The 14,914-nt window shown below is 34.9% G+C and overlaps 2 non-coding genes across 2 annotated transcripts; one reads left to right on the top strand and one right to left on the bottom strand.

The window, feature by feature from the left end:
• Positions 1-10,168: 10,168 nt before the first annotated feature.
• Positions 10,169-10,250, top strand: Trnal-aag. The gene has a single exon. It is a non-coding gene; the product is annotated as a tRNA-Leu (tRNA).
• A 98-nt stretch (positions 10,251-10,348) lies between these two features.
• Positions 10,349-10,421, bottom strand: Trnav-aac. The gene has a single exon. It is a non-coding gene; the product is annotated as a tRNA-Val (tRNA).
• Positions 10,422-14,914: the final 4,493 nt, after the last annotated feature.

Genomic DNA, 14,914 nt, shown 5'->3' with positions numbered 1-14,914 from the left:
TTCTAAGCAGAAGTGTCCGGATTTCGAATCAGATTTTAGCTTTGTCCGGGATTCGAAGCACAACAAGTCATTTTAATTTCAAAATTCCGAGGAAAACTGGTTAGAAAAGAATTATTTTGCATATATTCTCTTGAAATTGACTGTTTATACTACATTGTGATGATATTTCAACATTTCCAACCTATTACATGATTTTTTGTCAGCTATAACAAAAATGAAATGATTTCGAATCATGACGTAATCTACTGTAACTGATACGTACGATTTTCATACATTTTTAATTGATTTAAATAAATTTCAATTTTCATAGATAAACATAACACATCACCCTCAAACGGAACCCTATTTTCTACCTGCAACACTGCCCCCTTCCCGAATCCATTTTCATCGCAATCAATGGCCACATTTCCCCCAATGGCTTGTGCAACTTTTTCCGCTGCGATGTTTTTTCCGCGATTTTCATCGCGCATGACCACCAATGGCACCCAGCACCACGCACACCACCGTAGCCGGCCTTTTTTTGGCCACCCACGCGTCGGTGTTGGTGTGTCAACGGCGACGGAAAGCCACGGGACATTCACCCTATTTTCTTCTCGCACTCAGGTGGCCTGCCTGTTGACGGAAAAACCGGCTGATAACGAAGAGACGAGAGGTTTCAAAATGAGAGTGAGAGTGAATGCCGTGAGCGAGAGAGCGAGTGAGCGAGCGAGAAAGCAACAGTGCATGACCTCGCGAATCAGCTGACTTTTCTGGTGGGGCTTTGCGCGAGAGAGTGAGCAAGAGAGCCGAACAAAGCGAAAGGAAAAGTGATCAAGAAATTGGGAGAGCGGGCGAAAATGATGGAGTGAGAGGGAGAATGGAAACTGAGAGAAGGGAAAAAGGGAGTGTGAGAAGGAGATTTTTTGGTGAGAGCGCAGAAAAGTTTGCGGAAAAGGAAAAATCAGCTGAGCGACGAGCCCCTTACAGATTTCCTGCTGATCGGAAAATTTCCGAGAGAAACTTTCTCTCGCTCTCTCGCGCAAGTCAGTGTCGAGAAGTGTGTTGGTGCGATGAACCCAGAGTTCGATCGTTCAAAGGAAGGAAAATCTCGAACTGCTGCCATGATGGAGCAGATTTTCCTTCTCTCTCCGTGTATTTTTTTTTCTTCTGTGGTTGAGGGTGTTATTTTTTCACACTTAATTGATTTTCTGTTTCGGACTTTGCCTTCATCATCATTGCTGATGCGAGGAAAAACAGCAGAAAACAAACTTTTCCGAAACGCGAGACAAATTGGATCCTCTGACCACACGAGAGTTTTTTTTTCCTTCTACCAGAGTGCTCAAGCACTCGATTTTCTTTCCTGAGTAGGAAAAACAACAACTTCGGGAAAACATATTTTGCCCACCGCGCGCACCGCGGCTGTAATTAGATTCATTAAGGGGAAGGCTGGGCCCGCGTTGTAAACTTGTTGTTTTCGGTTTCGGGACTTTTTAATGGATTTATTTACCCCGGTGATGTGCTGAGTTGACGTCAACCTACTCTGCCGGTTTTTTTGTGTGGTTTTCTGCGTTTTCGGGACCCGCGGAGTTCGAAAATCAATTTTCCCTGGGGATGACGACTTATACTAATGTGGGGGGACAGAATGGGAAACAATCTGGGGCTGGTGCGTGACAGTTTTGCGACGTGTTGTTGACAGATGTATTTTTATTATTTGCAGCAAAAAAAAAAAAAAATCTTCTTTTGTTCTTAAATTTAAGAAAAGTTATGAAAACGCTGAATAAAGTGTTTTTAAACTTATTTCTTGAGGCCACTGCACAGTGGTCCAGATTGCAAAATTAAGTGGAAAATGGATTTTCCGAAAAATGGTTAAGTTTTGGAGCTTTGGTGTCTTCAGAAGAGTTGTTGCATATGGAAAGGGGCAACTTTTGGTTTGGTTGAAAATTAGGGTGGTTCACGATTAGGGTGATTTTGGAAATCTAACTTTACAGGAATATTTTTGGGAATTTTTTTTGTCTTCTAGAAAGTTGACGGGCTTGCCAATCCAAGCAACTTTGTCGAAGACACCAAAATTTTATCTCATAATCTACGCCTTCTAAGACAAATATATAGAAAGCATCTGAGCAAACCTTCAAAAATCAGTTTTTTTAACGTGGCAATTCAGGGTTAAGTTTTAGAGAAAAGTGGTATTCGGAGCACTTTTAGAGCTCTAAAAAACAAACATTTTTATTATCTGACAAGTCAATTTGGATTTAAGGGTCAAAAGTTACAGCGATTTTAAGGTAAAAAAGATCCAAATTTAAAACTTAAATATCTCGAAAAGACGCAAGCCAAATTTTAAGAACTAGGCTGCATTTCAAAGAAGAGATCCAGCACTACAAACGCTGAAAAAAATTCAGGGGTGTTTTTCTTTAAACTCGAGATATCTTCATTTGAAAAAGTCTAATTTTCAAGGGAAAACCTTATGAGACCACCCTAACGAATTTCGAAAATTGTCCAAATATATGTTTTTCCATGTAATTTTGCCCGCTGAATCTGTAACTGCCCTCAGAATTGACCCAAAGTGTCGAAAAATCGATTTTTGGTCATATTTTGGGTTTCCATGTAAAATTATCATTGAATTCTGTATTAAATATTTTAAAAATAAGATTTTTTGCATGATCTGTCTTATTCTATTAACTTTTTGATGCTATAACAGATTTTAATTGAAATTTCAATGTTAAACCAATTGTGAATGATATAAAAATAAGTTAAATGTTTGATTTATCTGATAAACCAAGCATGAAGAACCCATTTATTATTATTATTAAGGCCGATGCCAATATTCAAAATAGTTTTTGTCTTTCGGCTGTGTCCGATGTCAAGGTGGGGGCAAGAAAAAAATATATAAAAATTGAAATAATATACAATGGTTTCAACATTTGAATGCAAAAAATCTTTCAAAATGCATTTAAACTAGTTAAGTTATTTTGAAACGATAAGATTTCAAAAAATGTAAGAATTGACGAAGACAAAAATTTTAATGAAAAAGAAAAACGTTTTTGCGGTACTGTACATCGAAAATTTTCTAAAATTCAATTTTTTTTTGAAAAAAACCAAAACATGCTAAAAAAGATTTTAAACGTAGAGAAATGCATTTTAAATTTATTTCAGCTAATAGCGCAATGCAAATTTTGAAGTTTTTGAAAAAAAATTGCCCTTCGATTTTTCGGGCCGATTTTGAAACGAGAGGGTGCAAAAAATTTATAAAAATATTTGTACCAGCCTAATTTGCTTTTGTTTTTAAATTTTGTTACATCCAAAGTAAATGACTTCAATAACATAATAACATGAATATAAGTCTTGTTGAATTCAAGTTAAATTCAAGTCATGTTATATTGAAATGAAAGTGGACTATCACAATCATCTAGGGTGAAAAGCAATTAAAAGCAACATTTGCCTTAAAAATATTCTCAAATCAACTTGGTTGAATCAGATCAGATGGGGATATAATGTATTCGAACTTACAAAGTTTAATTTACTCCCTTAGACCCAACGGATATCGATCTAAAAATTTCCAAAAAATCAATCTTTAAACCAGTTTTGAATTTTCTAAATGCATTGGAAAGGAGACTCATATATCATCCTCATCATCATCCTGAATTTAATAATTCCACAAATATTCTTAATTTTTTTTGGATTAAATTTTATCACTGATTTGAACTTATATTTCCTTTTTATTTAAAATTCAGTATGCAGTAGTTTTTGTTTTGCAGAATTTGAGTGACTTTTTTTTCTAAAGTTATCCTACATATTCGGAACATCCACAAATTTTGAACACTTTTGTGGTAATTTGTCAACAGGATGCAAAATGCAACTTTTCTGTCGTCCCTGCTATTTTTAGGACCTTTATTTGGACATTCTCTTGCTATATTACTATTAAAAATTGTACTTTTTGTACAAAAAAAACTAATTTTAAGACTATTTTATCCAGAGCAACAAAAAACTGCCTCCAAATTGCCTGTTCCATAATTGTGGGTAGTTATTGTGCCTCCCATAATTGAGAAACACCTTAATTTGATTGATGTTTTCCCAAAAAAGTTATCAGGCCATGTTAAAAACAGCAATAAGCTTGAAATTTATTGGTGTAAAAAATATATACTCCTGGAGAGAAAAAAAATGTGTTCCGAATTTGTGGATTTCAAGGGTCAATGTTTTTCTTTTAAAATTTGATATAAAACGTAAAAATGTACAGGCGGTGTATACATCAATCAAAAGATCGCAAGAAAAGCTTTCACATGAAGGAAAAAACAAATCATTATGTCAAATTATCTAACCCTATAGTAATGTTATATTTGTTAGGACTGTTGCGAATATTTTTGCAGAGATTTACGTGGACAAAGTATGACAAGAATTTTGTTAACCAATTCTGGAAACATGAATTATTGAGATGTGATTATTATTATTATTTGAACTTAAAATTTTCAATAGAATAGAAATTAAAAGCTTATGTTATCTAAAGCAAAAACTCAACAAGTTCAATCACCCTCACAAACACTGTGTCGACTTCTATTCTGGTTGCAACAATTCTGCCTCACATGGTGGTAAACTCACTCCAAAGAATGGGAAAAATTTCTCAAACTTGTTTTTGTTTTACATTTTCCACAAAACCCCTCGCGAACAAACAAACCATCACCGTCAGTATGGAAGAAAATCGAGAAAAATCGAACGAAAAAAACCCACCACAATCTTTCCTCACTATAAAAAAACCCAAGGAGTAAAGCGCAAAAAAAAAAGAAGTAAAGAGAAAAACTTGTTGTCTGTTTCCAATTTTTCGCTCTCCTTTTTTTCCTCGCCTTCCATTGACGTCAATGTTCTGATTGATTGAAATGCTTTCTTTTTTCCCCAAATTCCGTTCCCTCCTTTTTTCCCTCTTACCTCCCTTTGCTGTGGATTTTTCCCTGGCGGTATCGATTGCTCCAGAGTGTGCACCTCCCAAGAAGTGGAAAACCTTTCTGGTGGAGAGAGACTTGTTTGTTTTATTTTGTGTTGCATAACTTTTAACTGCTTTTTGGCTTGACTTAAATATTGTTGAAAAAAGTTTTTCTAAATTTTTAAACTTCACAGATTTCCTATTTTTGGTTCAACTCCCAACTGGAATGTTTTCATCAAAATCCAACCTCTTTGTTCGGAAAATAATGCTCTGCTTGGGAAAAATTTCAGCACCAACTTTTTATAGCGCTTTTTAATGGTCCTGTCCTGTTGGAGAAGTTTTTCCCTCCCCTCCCGAAATCAACCCAGAAGGATCGCAACCGTTTGTGACCATCACTTTCACAAATGTGCATGTGTGAATGTCGCCGTGTGTGTGTTTGTGTGTTTTGTTTTAATGTTTACCAGCAGTTAGCCGGCGAAAACGCGAAAACAAATATGTGAGAATTTTATGACTCTATCATTCTGTCTGATGTGGTTGCCGATACTGTTGTTGTTGTTTGTTACTGCCGCCGCTTGGCTGTCAGATGAGAACCAATTACTGGGAGGCCAACATTTGTGGTGGGGGGGAGGGAAGTTACTCTTCGTTGGTATCCTGATGGAATGAGAGAGGAAACATTTATTTATGGAATTTACGATGAAAGCAGGACATAAATTTGAATGATATTAAAATTTTTGGGGAAAATAATAAAATTTTGATTCCATCGTTCTTAATCCCCGATTTTATTGCTATTTATGAAAAAAAAATTGCTCAATACGTACTAGGATTTAGAAAAAATTAAATTCAATTTTATAATGTATTTCATTAACTCTTCCTAGGTATACGGTAACTTTTGTTTTTAAGCGGTTTGGATTATTATAATTTTTACTTAACTTTTATTTATTTTTAATTCCACAAAGACATGTTATGATTATTGACAAAATTTGATAAAGTGGTCCTAATCCAAATAACTATAAAAATAATGACGAAAATTATATAAAAACGTGAGTCGAATTACTTTGCCTACCTTTTTTAATATCTATGATCTTTTTAAAAAATAACGTGGAACCCTTTTCAAATGTTATGCCTATTATTTTATTTACTTGAAATAAAAAAGTTTTAGAAGTTGCGATTATTTCTAAAAGATTTTTTGTAACATTGAAAATCAGACCAACAGTTGCCCTGCTATCGTGATTTGAAAAATGAAGGCTTATTGGAAAGCAATTAAAAAGTTTCATTCCTCTTATTTTTTTAAATGCTCTAACTCAGCAAATATTTGTTGCTGGGGAAAAACGCCCAGCAGCACAAAGCGCGTATCAAGTGCGCCAATTGTGGTGGAAACCGCACTGCGAATTTCCGTGGCTGTGCCGCGCGTAGAAAGTGCCTCGAGGAGCAGGACAAGAAGAAGAAAGCGCCAGCGTCCCGTCAACCTCCGAAGACTTCGAGCTCGAACGCTGCAGCAGCTGGCGGCGGAGCGGTTCCATCAGCCAATACAGCGTTCCCTCCCGACTGGGGAGGTTCGTATGCTAGAGTAGCCGCTTCTGGGAATATTTTTATTTGTATCCTTTTCCTTAGCAAATTTCGAAGGTATTTTCCAAAATATGTTTTCTTTCTCCTGGCAAATCCAGTGTTAGAATATCCAATTGCATCAAAATGAACTATAGTACAAATCATAGTTGAAAGGTACTCCAAAACTCTATTAGGTTATAAGAATTACGAAATTGTAAATTGATTATTTAATAATAAAAACTAATTGAATTGGATAATGAAAATACAGATCTCCACGATAAAAATTCGATTAGAGTGACAAGAAAAAGGAAATATTCTGGAAAATTTTAAGAGATACCCCCTGGCTCGATTCGTTAGGTAAAAATAAGTAACTGTGCCAATTTTAAGCAAATCGGTTGAAGTCGTTATTAGTTGAAGGGTCGTTATTAAAGTTAGAAGTAGTTATGGAAAAAAATGCAAAAAAAACGTAAGAGATTTCAAATCAAAAATTTCAAATTTCCACCAAAAAATATGTTGGATTGTTGTGAAATGTTAGATTATTATGAAAATGTTTTGACCAACAGCTTTGTCAAAGACCGCAAAACGATCCGAGTTAACCCTGACGAGATATTAGCGATTTAAAGAAGAGTCAGAGAGAGAGAGTTTTTTGTCACCAACTTTATCGATCTATAGCGACCCTTAAAAATTTGCACAGTTACTCATTTTTGCCTAAAGAATCGAGGCAGATTGCATCCTTGATGTCGATTTTTTTTAACTGTCACCTTAATGTATCTGTTTTTCAAAAATTGCAATGTTTTTTCCTCACTTCAAAATAAAAAAAAAGAAAACGATTTTAGAGAATTTTGGTTTAAAGTTGGAACTGATGTTTGATTTTGCTCAAGGAATCGAGCCATGGGTATCATCTAGGAATTTACAAAAAAAAAAATCCCATTTTTCTTGTCACCCTAGTTGCCAAAATTATATGGAGACCGGTTTGCACGAACTAAAAGGTCCTGTTTGGTCATGAGGAAGTTCCTCAAAAAGTTTTTAGCTAATCAAAAAAAAATTTCAAAAACATTTTGTGGACAAATGCTATAATATCAAAAATGTATCAAAATATGATTAAAAAATACAACAGTAATGAATAATTGAAAATTGTAGGTTTTGTAGAAAAAGGAGACTTAAATTTTAATAAAGTATAATCAAAATATAGAAAAATATTCGGTAACGGTGGTTTTAAGTTTAAAATATCAGTAACTGCGATCGTTTTCAAGAACCTTCATTATTCTAGATTCCTCAGTCCAGTTGAGCGCACAAAACTTGCTTCAAATGATCTAATTAGTAACGAGCGTGAATTGTTTTGACGTGTGGTTTGCTTGCTTGTACTAGTTTTTTCATCTTCTCAGCGCTGAAGGTTTTCGTTGCTGCACGGGTGGAGGTTAGTGGAGCGGATTAAACCTTATTTATTAGCACGCGTGTGTTCTTGATAGTCAGACACAGAAAAGTTGGAGATTACCCGATGAATGTTTTCACTTGTGATCACACACGAATCAACAATTCTAGATTGGAATTGGGTTAGAGTGAACGTTGATATTTGTTTTAAAAAATTTTATAGTTTTTTTTTTTATTGTGATGTGCCAATTATATTTTCAATATAAAAAAATACTGAAATGTAACCTGATACTGTATCAACCCTTTTTCAACTCAACTCAATGGTATGGATCCAAGTCATGAACCAACGGTTGACCACAGAGCCCCACAACAATTGTAAAATGTGCACGTATGAGGTTCACGTGCTCCAACCCGTGTACTCGTTGGTTAACCAACTTGACATCTGTTCGAGAGTATCGCGGAAAATTTAATCCAATATAGCTTATCGGAAGAACCGCAGAAATCACGTGGTCGTTCTCCGTTTTTTTCAATCTAGCTTACTTTAAATATTTAAATGATGGATTATTTTTAGATTTTTTTTAATTCTTGATTTAGTGCAGACTCTTTGATCCTTCCATTCATTTTGTCGAATCACGAATTCCATTTAACATGGTTGAATTACGTAACTGTTAGCTTTTAGTTTTGCGCTGGCATGTCATCATCTGTTTTTATTTTTCTGCTTGCATTTCCAGCCACCCAGTCGGCTTGTGCAAAGGCTTATCAGTGAATAATTACGGAAGAGCGATAAGCAGCGTTCGTGCATCGGTAACGCAACCCTTAGAACAGCATTGATTTTTATTTTGTTACACCCAGAACTGGGCATCGGCATACGGGAGGATAAAGAGCACGATTCGGTAGTAAAATGATACTGTGTGCGGACGGAGAGGATAAATCCCGAAATTACCGAGAGTACTTTACTCATGGTTCATTTTTCAAAAAAGTTCATCTATCAAAAAATAAGTACCGGTACCGAGACTCGAATCCAAGACCTTCGGCATATTGAACCGTGCCTTTGCCGTATGGGCCACCATGGTTCGGTGACTAAGTGGCGGTCGTTTGTCCATATAAGCCACTCAATAGGATGAACTGTTCCAATGAACGAATGAACACGCGGGAGGACTATACTCTCGCAATATAGCACTTTCCTCACGTTTCTTTTCGTGAGGACTATCCCCTCGTTCTTTAACTTTGGGTGTAAAAATTGGAACAGAATAAAAAGATCTCGTTCATTCTTTGTTCATTTGTTCATTTGTTCATTTGTTCATTTGTTCATTTGTTCATTTGTTCATTTGTTCATTTGTTCATTTGTTCATTTGTTCATTTGTTCATTTGTTCATTTGTTCATTTGTTCATTTGTTCATTTGTTCATTTGTTCATTTGTTCATTTGTTCATTTGTTCATTTGTTCATTTGTTCATTTGTTCATTTGTTCATTTGTTCATTTGTTCATTTGTTCATTTGTTCATTTGTTCATTTGTTCATTTGTTCATTTGTTCATTTGTTCATTTGTTCATTTGTTCATTTGTTCATTTGTTCATTTGTTCATTTGTTCATTTCTCGGATTAGTTTTCAAAAAGCCGTAAGAGCCATTGGTAAAAAAGTACTTTTTGTATCGGTATTCAATTCAAAAATGCTTACGGCTTTTTGAAAACTCATCCGAGATTTGTTCATTTGTTCATTAGTTCATTTGTTCATTTGTTAAGTCCTACTCATTTGTTTAGATTTCTTCTTTTCAGTGTTTTCGGAACTTTTGTGTTGTTATACCCTCCACGCCAAGGGTTAGTTTGCAGGATGGTCCAGGCCAGCCAAACTGGCGGCCTGGCAGGCACAGTGTTAGGAGACATAGTGGAAAGCACATCAAACAAGACCAGCCGTAGATAACGAGTCGATTACATATTGAAACAGTCATCAGCAGGCACCAGCCAGCTAGTTAGAGCCTGGTTGTTTTATGGGGCGGCATTGGCAGAAGTCTTGATAATTGAAGTACACTGTTTATTGATAAACAAACCACTCTCTGTCGGTCCCTGCCTAGCCGGCCTAACTAACTAAGCTGTCTCTCGCTACTTATTGCGCTTATTTAACCTTCCCTCCCCTCCTGCGTTTGTTTACTTTCAGTCTGCCTTTTTTTTATTCACAATTTGTGCTCAACTCAATTGGAAGATGGCTGATAAATGAACACACACACACAAACACTTTATTGTATTTATTATTTGTACAAAGCCAGACAGCCGCAACGGCGCGAATTCACTTTCGCTTTCAATCGCTCGTGTACGGTTTAGTTAGGGCTAGTTAATCTGTTTGGTATAAATCGCTTCATTGATAACGAGGTAGCGTGGCCGAGCGGTCTAAGGCGCTGGTTTAAGGCACCAGTCACTTCGGTGGCGTGGGTTCGAATCCCACCGCTGCCATGAACTTTTTTTGAGGATCAAATCTACACCAGATTATGATTAACCCAGCTAAAACTGCTGGTTATCGGTAAAGAAGTCAGTTAAAAAAAGATATTTCATGTTTCCGCCCGGGATCGAACCGGGGGCCTTCCGCGTGTTAGGCGGATGTGATAACCACTACACCACGGAAACAAGTTAACAAAATAGAACAATTTTTTGGTGCCTTCGGTATGCCCAAAGAAGCCATTTTGCATCATTAGTTTGTCCATATAATTTTCCATACAAATTCGGCAGCTGTCCATACAAAAATGATGTATGAAAATTCAAAAATCTGTATCTTTTGAAGGAATTTTTTGATCGATTTGGTGTCTTCGGCAAAGTTGTAGGTATGGATACGGACTACACTGGAAAAAATAATACACGGTAAAAAAAAATTTGGTGATTTTTTTATTTAACTTTTTATCACTAAAACTTGATTTACAAAAAAACACTATTTTTATTTTTTTATTTTTGATATGTTTTAGAGGACATAAAATGCCAACTTTTCAGAAATTTCAGGTTGTGCAAAAATCACTGACCGAGTTATGAATTTTTAATCAATACTGATTTTTCAAAAATCGAAATTTTGGTCGTAAAATTTTCAACTTCATTTTTCGATGTAAAATCAAATTTGCAATCAAAAGTACTTTACTAAAATTTTGATAAAGTGCACCGTTTTCAAGTTATAGCCATATTTAAGTGACTTTTTGAAAATAGTCGCAGTTTTCATTTTTAAATTAGTGCACATGTTTGCCCAGTTTTGAAAAAAATATTTTTGAAAAGCTGAGAAAATTCTCTATATTTTGCTTATTCGGACTATGTTGATACGACCTTTAGTTGCTGAGATATTGCAATCAAAAGGTTTAAAAACAGGAAAATTGATGTTTTCTAAGTTTCACCCAAACAACCCACCATTTTCTATCGTCAATATCTCAGCAACTAATGGTCCGATTTTCAATGTTAATATATGAAACAATTGTGAAATTTTCCGATCTTTTCGAAAAAATATTTTGGAATTTTCAAATCAAGACAAACATTTTAAAAGGGCGTAATATTGAATGTTTGGCCTTTGTGAAATGTTAGTCTTGATTTGAAAATTCCAAAATATTTTTTCGAAGAGATCGGAAAATTTCACAAATGTTTCATATATTAACATTGAAAATCGGACCATTAGTTGCTGAGATATTGACGATAGAAAATGGTGGGTTGTTTGGGTGAAACTTAGAAAACATCAATTTTCCTGTTTTTAAACCTTTGCATTGCAATATCTCAGCAACTAAAGTCGTATCAACAAAGTCCAAATAAGCAAAATATAGAGAATTTTCTCAGCTTTTCAAAAATATTTTTTCAAAACTGGGCAAACATGTGCACTAATTTAAAAATGAAAACTGCGACTATTTTGAAAAAGTCACTTAAATATGGCTATAACTTGAAAACGGTGCACTTTATCAAAATTTCAGTAAAGTACTTTTTGATTGCAAATTTGATTTTACATCGAAAATGAAGTTGAAAAATTTTACGACAAAATTTCGATTTTTGAAAAATCAGTATTGATTAAAAATTCATAACTCGGTCAGTGATTTTTGCACAACCTGAAATTTCTGAAAAGTTGGCATTTTATGCCTTCTAAAACATATCAAAAATAAAAAATTAAAAATAGTGTTTTTTGTAAATCAAGTTTTAGTGATAAAGTTAAATAAAAAATCACCAAATTTTTTTACCGTGTATTATTTTTTCCAGTGTAGTCCGTATCCATACCTACAACTTTGCCGAAGACACCAAATCGATCAAAAATTCCTTCAAAAGATACAGATTTTTGAATTTTCATACATCATTTTGTATGGACAGCTGCCGAATTTGTATGGAAAATTATATGGACAAACTAATGATGCAAAATGGCTTCTTTGGGCATACCGAAGGCACCAAAAAAGTTTCAGTCGGATTAAAAAATACAAAAAAAATCGAATGACCGAAATCCTAGAGAACTGCTCAATAGGGTTGTTTACCAGCCGCAAATTAACCGGCTTGCCAAAAGTGTGTTGCACGAGCTAATTACAGCGCGCGAGGGCGGGGGAAAGGAAGATCGTATCCAATTTGTCACCTTTCCCCCCCTGCTGCTGACGACGACACGGTGGGGGTGACGTCGAAAACTTGACAGTTTTGTCCTTGTAACAGCGGCAACAACTACGAGCAGCACCGTCGGGGTACACTTGAGTTAAGCTCCCGACGGGATAAGAATAATTAAACCACTTGCGAGTGACTTAATTCTAGCCCGATGTTGCATCAGCTCGCGGGCGATTCTGGTGTAAAGTGGGTAATGTGGGGTGAAATGGCCAAGAATATTTTTCAAAGTTTATGTCGCCTCCCCTTCACCATTCAAATAATAAATTGCGGAAAAAACCATCAATTTTTTTTCTGAAATTAAGAAGAATGTATCCATTTTAATTACTTTTAACAATGTTTTGAAACTAAGTCGTAAGATTGTATAGAACGGAAGAATTTACATTTTATAAAACTATTATCGTTTCACTCATATCTGTAGATTTTTTAAAGATCCTATTAGTGTTTTTGAATATAAATGCGGATTCAAAGCCATAACCGGGGTTACTTTCATAGGCTTGAGATTTTTGGCACAATGAAGAGTGCAAATTCAATACGTACGGAATGGTATGGAATCGTACTGACTGTGGTAGAGAAGTGTTAAAAGTACTTCCAGAAAAAAAATTCCATCATATTGAAAAGGTTTAAAAGTTAGTTATGCGTAGTTGAGAAAGTGTTGATAAGTGACATCATTTTATTATTCTCAAAGTGACATGATTTTCTCAACTAAAATTATTTAGAATCGGAAAACGGAATAAATTTTCGGATACTTTGGACAATTTTCCATTAGGAGAACGTAGACTATGTTTATAAATAATAAATATAACGTGTGCTTGGAACAAAATCTAAAATAATCTCCAAATTCATTTGCATTTTTAGTAGAACAAATTTAAGATACATTTTAAAAAATGGTTGATTCGTGCTGCGAATTTAGTTAAAAATTCAATATGATCCGATAATTTCATAAACAAAACAATTTTTTACAAATTTTAGGCAAAATTCTGACTTTTAAAAAAATACCTAAAATTAATCTGTATTTTGTTAAAAAGTTGATAAACTTTTAAAACTTAATATATTTTTTTTTCTTAATTACTTTATCAAAAACCGGTGCAATTGTACATTTCACGTAAAAATAAAATTTGAACACCTTAATCTGATTTTAACAAAAAAAACTAGGACTATCAAAGTCACCCGGTCTTCAGAATAAGAATTTTTAACGCAACTTTTTTTTCAATCACTATTAAAAACTTTAATTTTGTCGAAAAAATACTAAAAATAGTTCGCTTGTTACACAACTTTTAATTTAGTCTTCTTTTCGAATCTGTAGTAATCCAGAAAGTTTATTTTTCATTTATAAAATCTAATATTTCAAAATTTTGTATTTTTTTTTAATATTGCAGGATTATTTTTTAAGACTGTTAAAATGTTCTAATAAAAGTTGTAGCGTAGACAAAAAAAAATTGTGATCTTAAATAAAAGGTTTGCTTGTAACCATCACGATTTATCGCGATTCTTAAAGAAGATGATAATCTTGTTTTTCTTTGTCATCTCTGTTAAATGTCTCTGGTTCGATTCCCGTAGTCGACATTTTTGGTTTTTTTTTGTTTTGACGGATGAACTATTTATTGCAAATGAACCTCAAGGGAATAATTCTCTCGCCTTTCTCGAGCTATGTTCTCTGCGTCCGTGAATGGTACCACGATTCTCTCGACTCGAGGCCATTTTTCTATGGGTGTAATGATTTCTAAAGCAGCTGTCCCAATACACTTATATGCTCTGATTCGTCATCCCAGATAAATGTAAATATTTGAAAAAGATTTCACATAACTTTTTTTGATGATATTTTTGTACATTTTTTCGAAAAGAAATCATTCATTGAATTAAAGTTACATTTTGTCAATATTCACGTATATTTTTAAGGGCATTTTTTGTGTTTTTTTGATAAATAAAAATCACTTTTTTAAACGTTGTCTAAAATATGTCCACTTAACCCCTTTCAACCCCCCAACCAGCGGATGTAGCTCTGCTACTTGACTAGAGAAGCCGTGTGGCGTGGTGCTACAATTTAGCTACAAAGGGCCAACCTGGCCGCGATATCGCGCGCCGCGGTGCTACATATTTATAATCCCTGAGCCGGTCGCATCCGTGGCAAGCAGAAGAAGCACGTGTCAGAGGTTGGAGCCGTGGGAGATTTTCTGGCGGGCAATAGCAGTGTCAAAGTCCCGCAAAACACAGATTACACGCTCCGTGCACCGGAAATGTCAACCCAGCTTGCAATGAAATATTCAAATCCGATACTCTTTACTTCGTGGTTTGCGCTGAATCTGATTAAATTTACATAAGCTTTACTGTGAGTTTTAGGTGGTGCGGGGACGTGGGCCTGCGCCTAATCAAGGTTTATTACTGTTGACTTATTCCCAGCGCAACTTAATACTTACTGAACTGCATGTTTAAGTAATATGAATACTTTAAAACATGAATCAAATCAAGTTGAAGGTATTGAAATCATTGCAAGTCAATGTTCAAAAACACAATCTATACCAGTA

This window comes from Culex quinquefasciatus, chromosome 2 (assembly GCF_015732765.1).
Source record: "Culex quinquefasciatus strain JHB chromosome 2, VPISU_Cqui_1.0_pri_paternal, whole genome shotgun sequence".
In the NCBI taxonomy this organism is placed as follows: Eukaryota; Metazoa; Arthropoda; class Insecta; order Diptera; family Culicidae; genus Culex; species Culex quinquefasciatus.
The sequence above is the reverse complement of the archived record's forward strand: the minus strand, read 5'-3'. Positions and strand labels throughout refer to the sequence as shown.